The sequence below is a fragment of the Mytilus edulis genome, chromosome 5 (genome assembly GCF_963676685.1).
Source record: "Mytilus edulis chromosome 5, xbMytEdul2.2, whole genome shotgun sequence".
Classification (NCBI taxonomy): domain Eukaryota; kingdom Metazoa; phylum Mollusca; class Bivalvia; order Mytilida; family Mytilidae; genus Mytilus; species Mytilus edulis.
In genome coordinates this window covers 88,604,252-88,618,008 of record NC_092348.1, presented here as the reverse complement: position 1 = coordinate 88,618,008, position 13,757 = coordinate 88,604,252, and the positions used below count along the sequence as shown (strand labels likewise).

Here is a 13,757-nt window from a genome sequence, read left to right as displayed (position 1 = left end):
TCAGAAAAGAGGAAAATGACAATTACAAACAAAAATATTAACACATTTTCATTTCAGAAAAGCGGCTGATTAGCACAAATCTCTGACAAACCGGACACATGAGGTTCTCCATAATGTATTTCAAAAGAAACATATAATCAAAAAAATGTGTTTAAACAAACAAAAAACAATATGTAGTCATCTGAAAAAGAATTCAAATTGTAGCTGTGTCCTTTAATACAATAACGGAAATCGGATGAAACGGAATAAAAAATGCCATATATATCATGGCTAATTTACAGAAACCTGAAAAACAGATAACAAAATCGACGAGAACATGGAAAACAAATCCAACATTTTTCTAGTTTTATTTAAACACTACGATGTAACAACTTGAAAATTAACGTTTGTATAGAATCTCTCTGAAATTGGATTCAATAAACCGGTCGTTACTCATTTCAATTGAATCCAGTATAATTATAAAACCTATCAACAAAGGAGTAGGTCCGGTAAGGACCGATTTTGGTCTCAAATTTCAGGTTCATCTGACGAAAGATTTTGACCACTTTTTAAACACTTTAGTGTCTATTTTATTTGAATTAATAAGTTTATGTGAAAGATTTTAACAGATTTAGTCATTAAAAACGATCCGATTCAAGCTCAAATATGAAAAATCTACCTAATATGCCGAAAAATGTCACTTGTAAGATGATTTTTGGTAAAAATGAAAGTGGCCGCATCCGTGTTCATCCTCAACCTTTATATATGTTTTGTATTATCATAAAATACAACTTACATTTCAATATTAAGGATGAACACGAATGCAGCCACTTTCGTTTTACACGAAAACCGTCTAAAATTTAACTAAAATGCTAGAATTATGAGGATTTCAGTAATTTAGCATGACTTAATGGTGCTAGTAACGGATATATGTGCATTGTATTGTCAAAAACAGCCCATATTTATGTAGCAGAAGCATTCTACTGTCCAATAAATAACTAAAGGTTTACATTTTAACAATTTTGTAAAACTGCTATATTTTGGGGCCAAAAAGAGGCCTTACTGAACCTACTCCTTTACCGAAAAGTCGTGCCATTTACAGCTTAGAGAATCAAGCATACAGGTAGAAAAACATTAATGTACTGAATAATTCTATTATTTACAACTGTTGATGTAAATGTCTTTTGGTTTTATGAGTCTTTGTTTACTCTTTGGTTTTAATTATTATTGTGTTGAACAGTATTGTTATCAACAAATAAAAACTTATAACGGTTCCGCCGAAACCCAGTGTCTTGCCTACTTTTGCTGTTAGTGGCAGGCTCAATAATGATGGGGATTTTTTTTAAACAATTTTCCTTTCTTTTTTCTTTCGTATTAATTGACATTCCAATACAGTTTGATAAATGTATCCTTCCTATTAAAGTTGTGACAAAGAAGACTCAGATACTTTTCATGTCATTTACGGTTGTGGAAAACTAGAACTCCTTCCGGTTGATAACCCACATTGAACATAGACAAACGAATAAGTCATTATAAATATGAGAATGATGACGTTTATAAAAAGATAACAATGGAACTGTTGGTCTATTTAAAAATAACACGGAAAAAATCTCATTATATTCATCTACTGTAAAATTACCTTTTTAAAGAGGTCCACGTTAATTAGTGTTTTTTTATTGACATTGAATCTCTTATTCCATTGAATAAAATGTGAATGAACAATGACTCTTTATAAATAAACGCATCAATATTGAAATTCTATACGACAGACGCGTGTTTCGTCTACAAAAGACTCATCAATGATGCTCAAATCACTTATAAATTTTGACCCCTGACACACTTATTTAGCCATGCCAGTTCACATTGCAATTCTTGTATTTGTGTAACGGAAAAACTTGAGGTTAATGTTTAATGAAACAAAAATTAAAGAACCTTAGTGAGCGCGCGCACATACCCCATGTCCCCACATTTTCATTGGAGAAATTAAATAAGTGTAAGAAAAGAAAATTGTATAAGAAAAACAAGAATGTGTCCTCAGTACACGAATGCCCCACTCGCACTATCATTTTCCATGTTCAGTTGACCATGAAATTGGGGTAAAAACTCTAATTTGGCATTAAAATTAGAAAGATCATATCATAGGGGACATGTGTACTAAGTTTGAAGTCGATTGGACTTAAACTTCATCAAAAACTACCTTGACCAAAAACTTTAACCTGAAGCGGGACAGACGGACGAACGAACGAACGGACGGACGGACGCACAGACCAGAAAACATAATGCCCCTCTACTATCGTAGGTGGTGCATAATATCGTAGGTGGGGCATAAAAATTGAATCATCATTTCCTGTCAATATGCACACCTTCATAGTATGTACTTATTATCTACAAATTTTCATGAAATTCTGTTGTGTGGTTTCAGAGGAGTTGTGATGACAAACTGTTGCAGAAGTACATTGAAGCAAATAAGTTCAAAGGAGCGTAACTCCTAGAAAAAATATTGAATCGTAATTTCCTGTCGATATGCACATCAACATTGTTTGTCCTTATTATCTACAAAGTTTCGTGAAATTCACTTGTATGGTTTCAGAAAAGTTGGGATGACGAACTGTTGCAGTAGTACATTAAAGCAAATAAGTTCAAAGGAGCTTAACTCCTGGAAAAAAATTGAATCGTAATTTCCTGTCGATATGCACATTTACGTAGTATGTCCTTATTAACTAAAAAGGTTTCGTGAAATTCTGTTGTGTAGTTTCAGGAGTTGCGATGACAATCTGTTGCAGTAGTACATTAAAGCAAGTAAGTTCAAAGGGGCGCAACTCCTGGAAAAAAATTAATCGTAATTTCCTGTCGATATGCACATCTACATATTATGTCCTTATTATCTAAAAAGGTTTCGTGAAATTCTGTTGTGTGGTTTCAGAGGAGTTGCGATGACAAACTGTTGCAGAAGTACATTAAAGCAAATAAGTTCAAAGGGGCGTAACTCCTAGAAAAATATTGAATCGTACTTTCCTATCGATATGCACATTAACATATGTCCTTATTATCTAAAAAGGTTTCGTGAAATTCTGTTGTGTGGTTTGAAAGGAGTTGCAATGACAAGAAACAGGACTGACAGACGGGTCAAAAACATTATACCCTTCGTTGCGTGGGGTATAATAAATAGTTATTATCATATTCTGTACTTGAAATTTGGAAAAAGAAACATCTCTATATATGTAGTTACTTGTTTGGACCTGTCCTCAGTCAGATATCTGATGTTCAGTAGTTGTCGATTGTTGATGTTAGTTTCCCTGTTTGAATGGTTTTACACTTATATTGTATTCTTATCCAAAAGTGCCAAGTAAGCTTTTCTCATCACTTGAGTTGTCCGTTAATTATTACTTATCTGCTCTGAAACTACTGTGGCAAAATGTAGTCCAAGTATGCCCCTATCATCATTAGTAAATCTATTTTCAAAAATTTGTCTAATTGCCCGCTAAAAATGTCACAATCTGGACTGCCTCAAGAATGCAGTTTTTAAACAAGCCTTTCGTAGTAACAAAATCTACAAAATGTATTTTATTTTGTAGTAACAAATTTTACCAAAGTTTTTTTTTCTTTTGTGAAGTTGCCTAACTTGCGCGCTCCTCGAACAGCTATTCATTATTTTATATAAACAGATGATTGCCTGCATCGGACATCTTACACGCGTTATTGTAACCACAAATCGCCATTATCAGTTTGTTGGTATTGTATCAGATATTTAGTTATTGTTTGGTGTGTTTTCCGTAAACGTAGCTTTTCTATATGACGCATATTTCTAAAAAGGATTTCTGAACGAACACTTATGTGAGAAAATTCGAAACAACAGACACAACAATAACACCTAACGTAATACCTTTTTCATAATTAATGAATACAAAATTTGCTACATACGAATATCAGTGGATAACAGTGGATAAAAAGAACAAAACAATTATGCAATAACATATCTTCATTAATATGTATGAATTGTGAGTGGCAATCTTATAGAATATAGATTGGATAACAACACATAATCAAAGAGCAGAATGCTCTGAGGGATACGATTGCCATAGTTTTCATTGACACATGTATAGCAGTTCTGCCAAATTTTCATTAAACAAATGCATGAGATTTGGCCAAAATTGAAAAGATCAAAGAGGAAAAAAATAGATCCAAGAATACTGCCGCAAAATAATATGAACATGCGGGAGTCTCAAGCATTTTTGGCCAGTAACCCTGGTACAGCTGGATAGTATTAATCTCTAAACTAATTCAACTGCACATGCAAAATGTAACAATCTGAATAGTCACTCAACTTAAAGAATAGCCAATCCCCGTTACAAGTGTATGAGCCATGTACTTATTGTGTTTTATCGAATTATAGTTATCCTGTACCATTGTAAACTCGTACCACTAAAAAAAACTTGTACCAATACAAACTCGTACCATTGCTAACTCGTACCAACTTATTTAAATGCATTCAAATGGTGTTAAATGATGAATATACATAATATACGTTACTTTCACCCAATACCTCTTAAGTCTGTAAAATGTATATAATTTGAAAGTACAATGACCAATTTGTAGCTAATGTTCCTTGTATATTGGATAGAAAATACTGTGGCAGATGTAGATAATTAAAGTATTAACAGTTTCACCCGAAGAAAATTTTTCATGAATAATTAAATCTTAGCAGTTAGTCAAAATGATTGCCAAAATTCTTTTTACTGTCTATAAATAACAATGAAATGAAACTGATTCCTGTTAAGGGGGTCCGCATTTTCCCCGCAAAAAAAGCACATGGCTTTCAACAATTGTAAACATAGCATTCAATTTGTGATCATGGATTACAGCTTTAATTAACTTAAATTGGATATATATATATTCAACATGTTCAATTTTAATAAAGTACAGTTAAAGCAATGTTTTAACTTTCCTCTGGATTAAGTTCTACAGTGGCGGATCCAGAACTTTTCCTAAGGGGGAGCCCGCTGACTGACCTAAGAGGGGGCTCGCTCCAGTCATGCTTCAATGATTCCCTTTATAATCAACCAATTTTTTTCCACGAAAAAAAAGGGGGGGGCTGGATCCGCCTATGTTCTAGTTTGAAAGATCAGTTAAAACATTAATGCTTTAACACATTCTTTATTTTTGTCTAAGTTTTCATTTAACTCCTGTGTAAAATTCAAGTAATTCAACTTTATTTCTATTAAGTTTACAAACAGAAACCCATAAAACATATTTTTTAATATATTTTTCTGAATGGTACGACTTCCCAGTAGTACAAGTTAACTTTTTTGGTTCCAATGCCGCGGTACGAGTTACTTGCTTCCGTATCTTATCACCGTAATTCTAGGAGGAACCCTAAACTGGACCCCTGTTGTGTTCACTTATCGTTACACTGACCTTCGGTGCGAAGCTATATATAGAACGGTGGACCAGTTTAGGAGGAACCCCATTTCTTACTCTTTAGTTATTGAAGTTCCTTTGGGTCAGATGGCATGACTCCTTTCCGTACACACTCCTCTGTTTACATTGAGATCGTTCTTAATATAATACGACGTTTATCGGCATTAACGAGTTCATTCTTCTTGACCAATACTTCGAAAAGGGAGACAACTCGAAACGATAATATGGAAGATTCCATTTCTGCTAAAGGGGTGTTATAGGAAATTTTTACGATGAAACATTTATTTTAATTTAAATTATGCATATGATTTAAAATTGTGCAACAACAATAGCCCTCCATATGCAGACAGACATAGAAAGAATCCCATGAGTTTCAAATTAATTAATGAAGCGGGGAATCACTCAATCTGATACCCCTTGAAATCAGGAAAACTACACGCATGTGGGGTCTCACTAATTAGCGACAAAAATCGTCAAGAAGCGACAAGAAAAAAAATTAGTGACAAAAAGCAACAAGAAGCTATTTAGCGACAAGAATACATTTTGTTATCACATACATCAAAATATTTTTTTAGGATTATATTGAAAGATGAAGAAATAAAAAAATTTCGAGGAAGAGATTGTGTACTTTTTATATGAAGAAATTAAACATGTGTAAGAGCAAAGGAAATGTAAACGCTATAAAATGAAAATAAAAAAAAGATTTGTCACCTTCCTTTTGAAGGATTTAATAAAAAAAAAAAAACATGAAATATTATTTCCTTTCTAACTGTACAATTAATTTTTCCTGATAGGACCAACATTAGCTGTGGCTTCACTCTAAGGTAATACACAATTCAGAGCATAAAATGAGATTAACTAGGTGCGTGTCCTTTGTTTAATTGCTACAATAACATCCATTAACACCTTCATCTATTACATGCACCAGAATATACAATTATTGTACCGAATAGTGAACACCTGACTGTTGAAAACTCAAGATTGTCATCAGTTTCCTTTAATCTTCAATCTATATGCATAAACATGATAAATATCGTTAAATGAGACAATACACTAAATAAAATGATGAAAAATATTCATGTTTTAGTTATGTTTTCCTCTTGTTTGATTTCAGTTCTTAATTTGTATTTCACAATTTGTGTATGTATTTTCTGGACAATTATGCACAAATAATGCATTTTGCAAGTTAATTATATATTGTACAAAAATAGTTTTAAAAACAAATAAAAATCAAAATATATTATTGTTCTAAAACACAAGTAAAAGTAATACCATAAAACGACAGGGTAAAGGTAATACTTCCTGTGATACCTTATATAAAATATCATGTAAATAAATGTAGCAACTGAATTAGATTTACAAGTTTAATTTTTTTCCCTATCAAAATTAATTTTCCTGTCGTTGAAATTGTTTTCTTTTGCATATCTTTTTAATATTTATTTCGAATAAGTATAAATATAAATAAAAAAATGTTTTCTTGTCGCTAAATAGTTTCTTGTTGCTAATATTATTCTTCTTGTCGCTTCTTGACGCTTTTTGTCTCTACAATTCTTTTTGTCTCTAATTAGTGAGACCACGCATGGGCATTAATACATAAACAAACCGCGACTTGCGATTTGGAACAAGAACGTTTATTAAATGATATGATGAATGGTTCTCCATTTCTTTATGAGAGTACAGTATCAAATATCAGTTTCATAACGGTAAAATATAGAAATACTCCACTTCAGTTCTTGTGACAGAAATAGAATTATCGATCGGCTTTCAGAGAACTCTCGCAAGTTATCAAAATTTGGGAATTCCCTCTGACGTGTTTCTAAATTTATAAAAACACTAAATATAAATACTGTTTAATTCTGATTTTCCGTATTGTTAAAAACACGCATAAAAGTCAAGGAAAATATCACACATGAAGATTATGAGTAAAACATTACAGGAAAGTTGTTTATGTTCAATTGTTTTGCTTGTTTTTACCTTTTAAAGCAAGACAATCATAAGAATCTGAGATGTTGCTGAATGTTTAGAATAAAACGAATGACGTGAGGGAGTGTATCATAGGGTCAATGGTAAAAGTCTACAGATTGCTTGACAGCAATCGTATCCCAAAAATACGGTCAGACGATTGAAGAAACAAAATATCTCTTTTTAAAAAGATATAGTCACGTCAACTTTTAGCTATGAAAAACTTAAATATTTTTTACAATAAAATACTATAAAGAACATGTTGCTACTGATTATATCATTTTTTTATTATTAGGAGAGGGGAGTCGAGGAAAAGTATACATAATAATTTTAATGCATAACAGCAATAAGCATCATCTCAAACACTATCAATGCATAATTTAGATAAAATCTTTTAAAGAAGTCCAAAATGTCATCCCCATGGTGACATGACATTACTATATATTCTCAATTTACAACGTATAAACAATTACATTATATTTAATTTCTGATACCTTCGAGGACTGATGAAAAAGCTTCCATTGTCCGTCCAATACTTGACATTTAATAAACCGAGCATTGATTTACATTGTCAGACTGCAACATTCTGTGAAGTATTAATTTAAAAAGCAAACACTGCTAGAAATAAGCTTTGTCGTATATAGTCACGGTTGTTGTATTTCATTCTTACTTTTTGTCGCGCAAGATTTGTACCTACAAAATCAAATAGATATAAGAAGATGTGGTATAAATGACAATAAGACATCTCCATCCATGTCACATTTTATAAAAAAAAAATAAACCATTATAGGTCAAAGTACGGTCTTCAACATGGAGACTTGGCTCACACCGAACAACAAGCTATATTTTGCATTGGCATTAATAGCAAACAGATAACATTATGTTTAGTCAACTCTTTCCCCATTGATACACCAAATGCTACTATTACTCTTGCGTTTCCCAAAACAGTTCGTTATCAGTGTTGATATTTAACAGTTGACATATATTGATGGTATATTCAACTTGGCAGCACATGGTAATATCTTAACAAAGAAAGTTACAAGGACAAAGTGATCAATACATAATACTTTATACTCTTTCTTCAATATTTACTCAAATTCCCTTCAATGTACAGTAATAGATCTGAAAACTTGATCTGACCACTGGAGTGCAAAATTGAGGCCTGATATGTGTAATAAAGCGGACATATACTGCATAAAAAACGTCCAAGTATGAACCATGATCATTTATTTCCCAAATTAATGAGAGAATCTATTGAATCCTAAAAACATAACCGCCTACAGTACTTCACAAATGATGTCAATGTCTGAATATAATAATTATAATCCGAAGATGTATAAGTATCGAAACCGTTGAAGAGCGATATATCAAAAATATCAAAAATAAATAGCCAAATTCTTCTAAAGCAAACTTTGCCTGAGGCAGTTGAAACCTTAGTTTCTTAAAAATTTCAAAATTTATATACGGCCAATTTTCTTAAATTGCAATGGCATCATTTGGTCTATTCGAAAAGGCATTAAGTCGCTTATTAAATGGATCTTTTCACAGACGGTGTCTCATTTATTACAAGTATTTTGCCGAAGACATTTTTATATAAACGAACAAAATTAACGTTTTGAAGAAAACACTTTCGCAAAAAATTCAATTCGGGAACATGGATAATGTATCTTTATTGTCATGTTTAATCACAGAAATTTTTCAAACCATTGCAAAAATTATGACCACGTTTCATCATAATTTAGATCGTTAAATGAATGATTCAACGACGGTGTTCATCCCTAATCTCCTTCACAAAATGCAATTAAGAAAAAAGGATTTTATATTTGTTTATCAAAAAACATATTCCCTGTAACAAACCGTATAATAAATAATCAACAACATTTGTCTTTCTGAGTGCTTAGATTTTTTATATTAATAACTTATCTTAAGCAGCAATTTTAAATTAATATGTTATATTTCATACATTAAAAAAAGCAATTAATAGCATTAACGGAGCATTATCCACGATTTAAACAAACAAAGAATGTTCTGTCACGTTTGTGTATCTTTATTTAAATAATGTTAAAAATTTGAAAATAACTAATGTGCATATATTTCACCAACAAATAAAAACATATCAAGGACAACAACTCCAAAATGAAGCATCTGGTTCCCCTAAAAACTCCACAGAAGATCGATATGTTGAATTCTACTCATTTCAATTATGCTCTACATGTTTTAATGTTTTTGAGTAAAAACAGCATTTTCATTTTAGGCATCAGTGAATTTGTTTTTTTATTAGTCAAATCCCTAAATAAAGGCAACAGTAGTATACCGCTGTTCAAAACTCATAAATCCATGGACAAAAAACAAAACCGGGGTAACAAACTAAAACCGAGGGAAACGCATTAAATATCAGAGGAGAACAACGACATAACACTAAAATGTAACCTAAAACAGACACCTAACGGGGTATTAAAGTAAAGTTTTAAATGGAATCAACAACTTTTCACTTTAAGCAATAGTTACTATGATTTGACTTAAGCTGGCAATATCAATGTTATAAAACATCAAGTACAAATTCCTAAGAAATTCGCAAGCCTAAAAGAAATAGATCAAATAATTCTAAACATAAATCATTGAATACAATTTCCGATTATTTCTCAAGTTCAATACACCTACTTTCTTTTTTTAATGAATTTACACATATTACAATGAATAGTATAATTATCAATTTATAGATAATTTCCTAAAGGTCAACTACTTCCTCACCCTGAAACTCCACTAATTATTATATACAATGTGGGTTTTTGATTACTGTAGTGTTCTGTTATATTATCAAAAAACTATTCCCAGGAAAATTTCATACCACTATAGTAGTTATATATTAGAAAAAAGTAAAATCACAAAAATACTGAACTTAGAGGAAAATCAATTCAAAAAGTCCATAATCACATGGCAAAATCAATTAACAAAACGCATAAAAACGAATGGACAAGAACTGTCATATTCCTGACTTGGTACAGGCATTTTCAAATGTAGAAAATGGTGGATTTAACCTGGTTTTATAGCGCTAACCTGCTCACTTTGATGACAGTCTCATCAATTTCCGTTATATTTACATTGATTCTTTAACTAAACCGATATGATCCTGACGGTTGAATTGGGTATTGGATTGTCACTACGATCATTGCTAAAACATTTGTATTTGTTACTTTTTTCACAACTGTGAAGATGTAAGCTAAAAAGAATTTAGACAACAAGAATTGACAATTTCAACAAGAGTGTACACGCTGAAATGTCTCGCCTTCTCTACTATACATTGATATTATGTTGGTAGTTCTAAATATATACCGTTACTACAAACAACACATTAACTTAACATGATCCACGAAAATGACATAAAGGTCAGATAAACCCAACAGGAAATACATGTTCACCTTACAATCATTCCAAACATCAAATATGCTTTTAAAAAGTTACATTTGCTCATCTAACAAACAAACTTAACCAGAAAAACTTAACCTTGATCAATGACCCATAAAAATGAGGCCACGGTCATATGAACCCTGTCAGACAGACATTTACACTTTACAATCATTACAATCATGCTTTAAATATAGTTGACCTTTTGCATATAGTATCTGAGAAACTAGATAATGAGCGAAAAACCTTTTTCTCTATGGTAAAGAGACAGGTAAGACAATATTCACTCTTATAGTTGACGTGTTCCCTTGCTTTTAGTTTGTACCCCAGATTGGTTTTCTCTCAATTGATTTATGACTTTTGAACAGCGGTATACTACTGTTGCCTTTATTTATATTGTTATATAAAACTTGAATTAACTGTGCACACTTAGTAGACTAATTATACGTGTGAAGTTTCATTGGTCGGAAGCATTTCTGATCTGATCATCGTACTGAGTGGAAATTTTAAATAACATACGGTGCATACAGGAAACAAAGACCAGTAATTTGAACATGATTAGGAAAAAAAAAGAAACCTAGTGTTTAATAAAATAATGATTCAAGTGTGATGTTGCCATCAAAGTGTAGATTTCAAAACAACATGCACTTTTTTCGGATATTTCTCAAACATCTATGTTCTGTTTCATACAGAAATAGCATTTCATTTAGTTTTAACTCTGATGATTGCCATACTTTAAGGGTTTATATAGATATTCACTGCAGCGTATTCATCAAATTAATACATCAGAGAAAAAGTAAAATAACAAAAAGGTTGATTGTAGATACTTTGAAAGGTTTAACTTAGTTAGTTACCTCCACTAAAGATGACAGAGACAAAGACAAGACACATTTGTTGTAAGGAGAGAGCTTGTTTGAAAATAACTTATTTCCAAGTATTTTGTCTCCTAGTTATTAATGGAAATCCGACATTTGAATAAAAACGTTTTTGAAACATTCTTTTAGATAATATAGAAGAGGGACGAAAGATACCAAAGGGACAGTCAAAATCATAAATCTAAAACAAACTGACAACGCCATGGCTAAAAATGAAAAAGACAAACAAACAACAGCACACACGACACAACATAGAAAACTAAAGAATTTACTTTGAGCATTAGAGTATGTGTTCACATTACCATTTTGCTATGATTATTTTTTAATCTAAATTATCAACGTATTTTTTAACAAAGGAAATCATTTCTTCTGGAAGTAACTGATGCTAATAGTTATAATGTAATTAATAGAAAAGGTTCAAAACGAGGGGCGAAAGATACCAGAGGAATATTCAAACTCATAAGTCGAAAATAAAGTTACAACGCCATGGCTAAAAATAAAGGAGACAAACAATAGTACACAATAGTGGCTCCCGTCGTGTTGCTCATGTTAGATTTTTTAGAACAATCCCGGTAATCAAATTTGCATAATGCTCGATTTGTCTTCATGAAACTCAAGAGTGTTGTAATCAAAACATACCATAACTTATCAAAGAAAAAAAAAACACCTCTTGCAAAGACCATAAAATGTCGATTTTATATATTGACATGACATTATGTTGCTCAATAACATTAACTTCAGCAATTGCTCATACATGTAAGTGAACCTGAAAATAAAGATAACAGGAATGTTGGTTTAATATCTGGATTTTATATTGACATTAAAACTGACGGGATCAATGGCATATGTCGCTTTCAGTTTCCCCGTTGTAAAATATCATTTTATTGATAACAGCATTGCTTGAGGGTTTACATATCACAATTGATAGAGTTCGGGATCATGTTTACATTGTTTGGACTTCAATAACATGTGTGTCCGCCTAACGGAAACGTTATTCCTGCCAAAAAATGCCAATTGGTTTACTGGTACGATGTGTTTGTCTTAAATCACAAGATACGTGTTTCGTCGTCTTTAATGTTTTTAGATTGATTTTCGTGGTCTTAATTTTTTTTTTGGAAATATCTGAAACACGACAGAATGTCACCAATAGGGTATAAACATTATTCAAATGCTTCAAAATGATGTTCAGACTTCCATATCAGAGTATGCCAAAGCTATGGGTGTTTTTTGCGGCTGTCCATTGCCAGGAGCCTCTTGCCTTTGTTAGTCTTTTGTATGTATTTTTCTTTTAAATATTAGTTCATTTATATGTTTTAGAGTATGGTGTGACACCAATTTTCATTGAACTACTACATATTTTCACGAAATTCGATTAAACGGACGTCGTTTATATAAGAGAAAACAAAATTGGTCGTCGATTTAAGAACAATGAAAAGAGCCTTGACTAAAGCGCATACAGGATGTCAATTTGGAATGCTATTTTATTGTGACGTTAGATTAAGACATCGATTTAAGGATCAGACGTCGATTAGAGACCGGACGTAGATTTGAGTCTTACATATACATCATCAAAGTATCTAAATATTTATCTTCAGTCATTATAACTTGTAAATTGTCAGTTTTCGAGAATACAAACAATGTTTTCAAGCAAGGAACTTATAACTTCACTTCTTTACATAGATTATATTAGTAAATCATGCAAGATATAGGTTGAAAGAGACAGATGAGAGAAGACCGTTTCCTGCAAATAAACGTAACAAACTTCCACCTAATCAGACTTAATAATACTTAATTAATGACTAGAAGTGTATAGTATTGTTATTCCTGGAAATCACTTACTGGTCAGTAAAAGACAATAACCCTCAGTAAGGATATGGTCAAGACAAATGAGTTTAATTATTCAGTTTACAGTACATTTTTTATAAAAGAACGTCAAGACCCTATGGTGTGCGTTTAAATGAATTCATTTTTGTATCGTATTTTGATTATCTTGTAGACACGTTTGTCTACTGCTTTTAAGAGTTTAGAATATTCAAAAGTGACAGTGAAAAGAAACGGGGTTTATGTTTATTAAAACATTTCACTGACACTTCCAACATTCTCGAAATAATTATTCAA

General features: G+C 31.7%; 1 protein-coding gene across 1 annotated transcript in view; it reads right to left on the bottom strand.

Moving 5' to 3' along the window:
* Positions 1-13,757, bottom strand: part of LOC139524734 (ATP-dependent DNA helicase Q4-like) — a 210,832-nt gene that overhangs the window by 91,934 nt on the left and 105,141 nt on the right. The gene's annotated exons all lie outside the window — the stretch shown is intronic.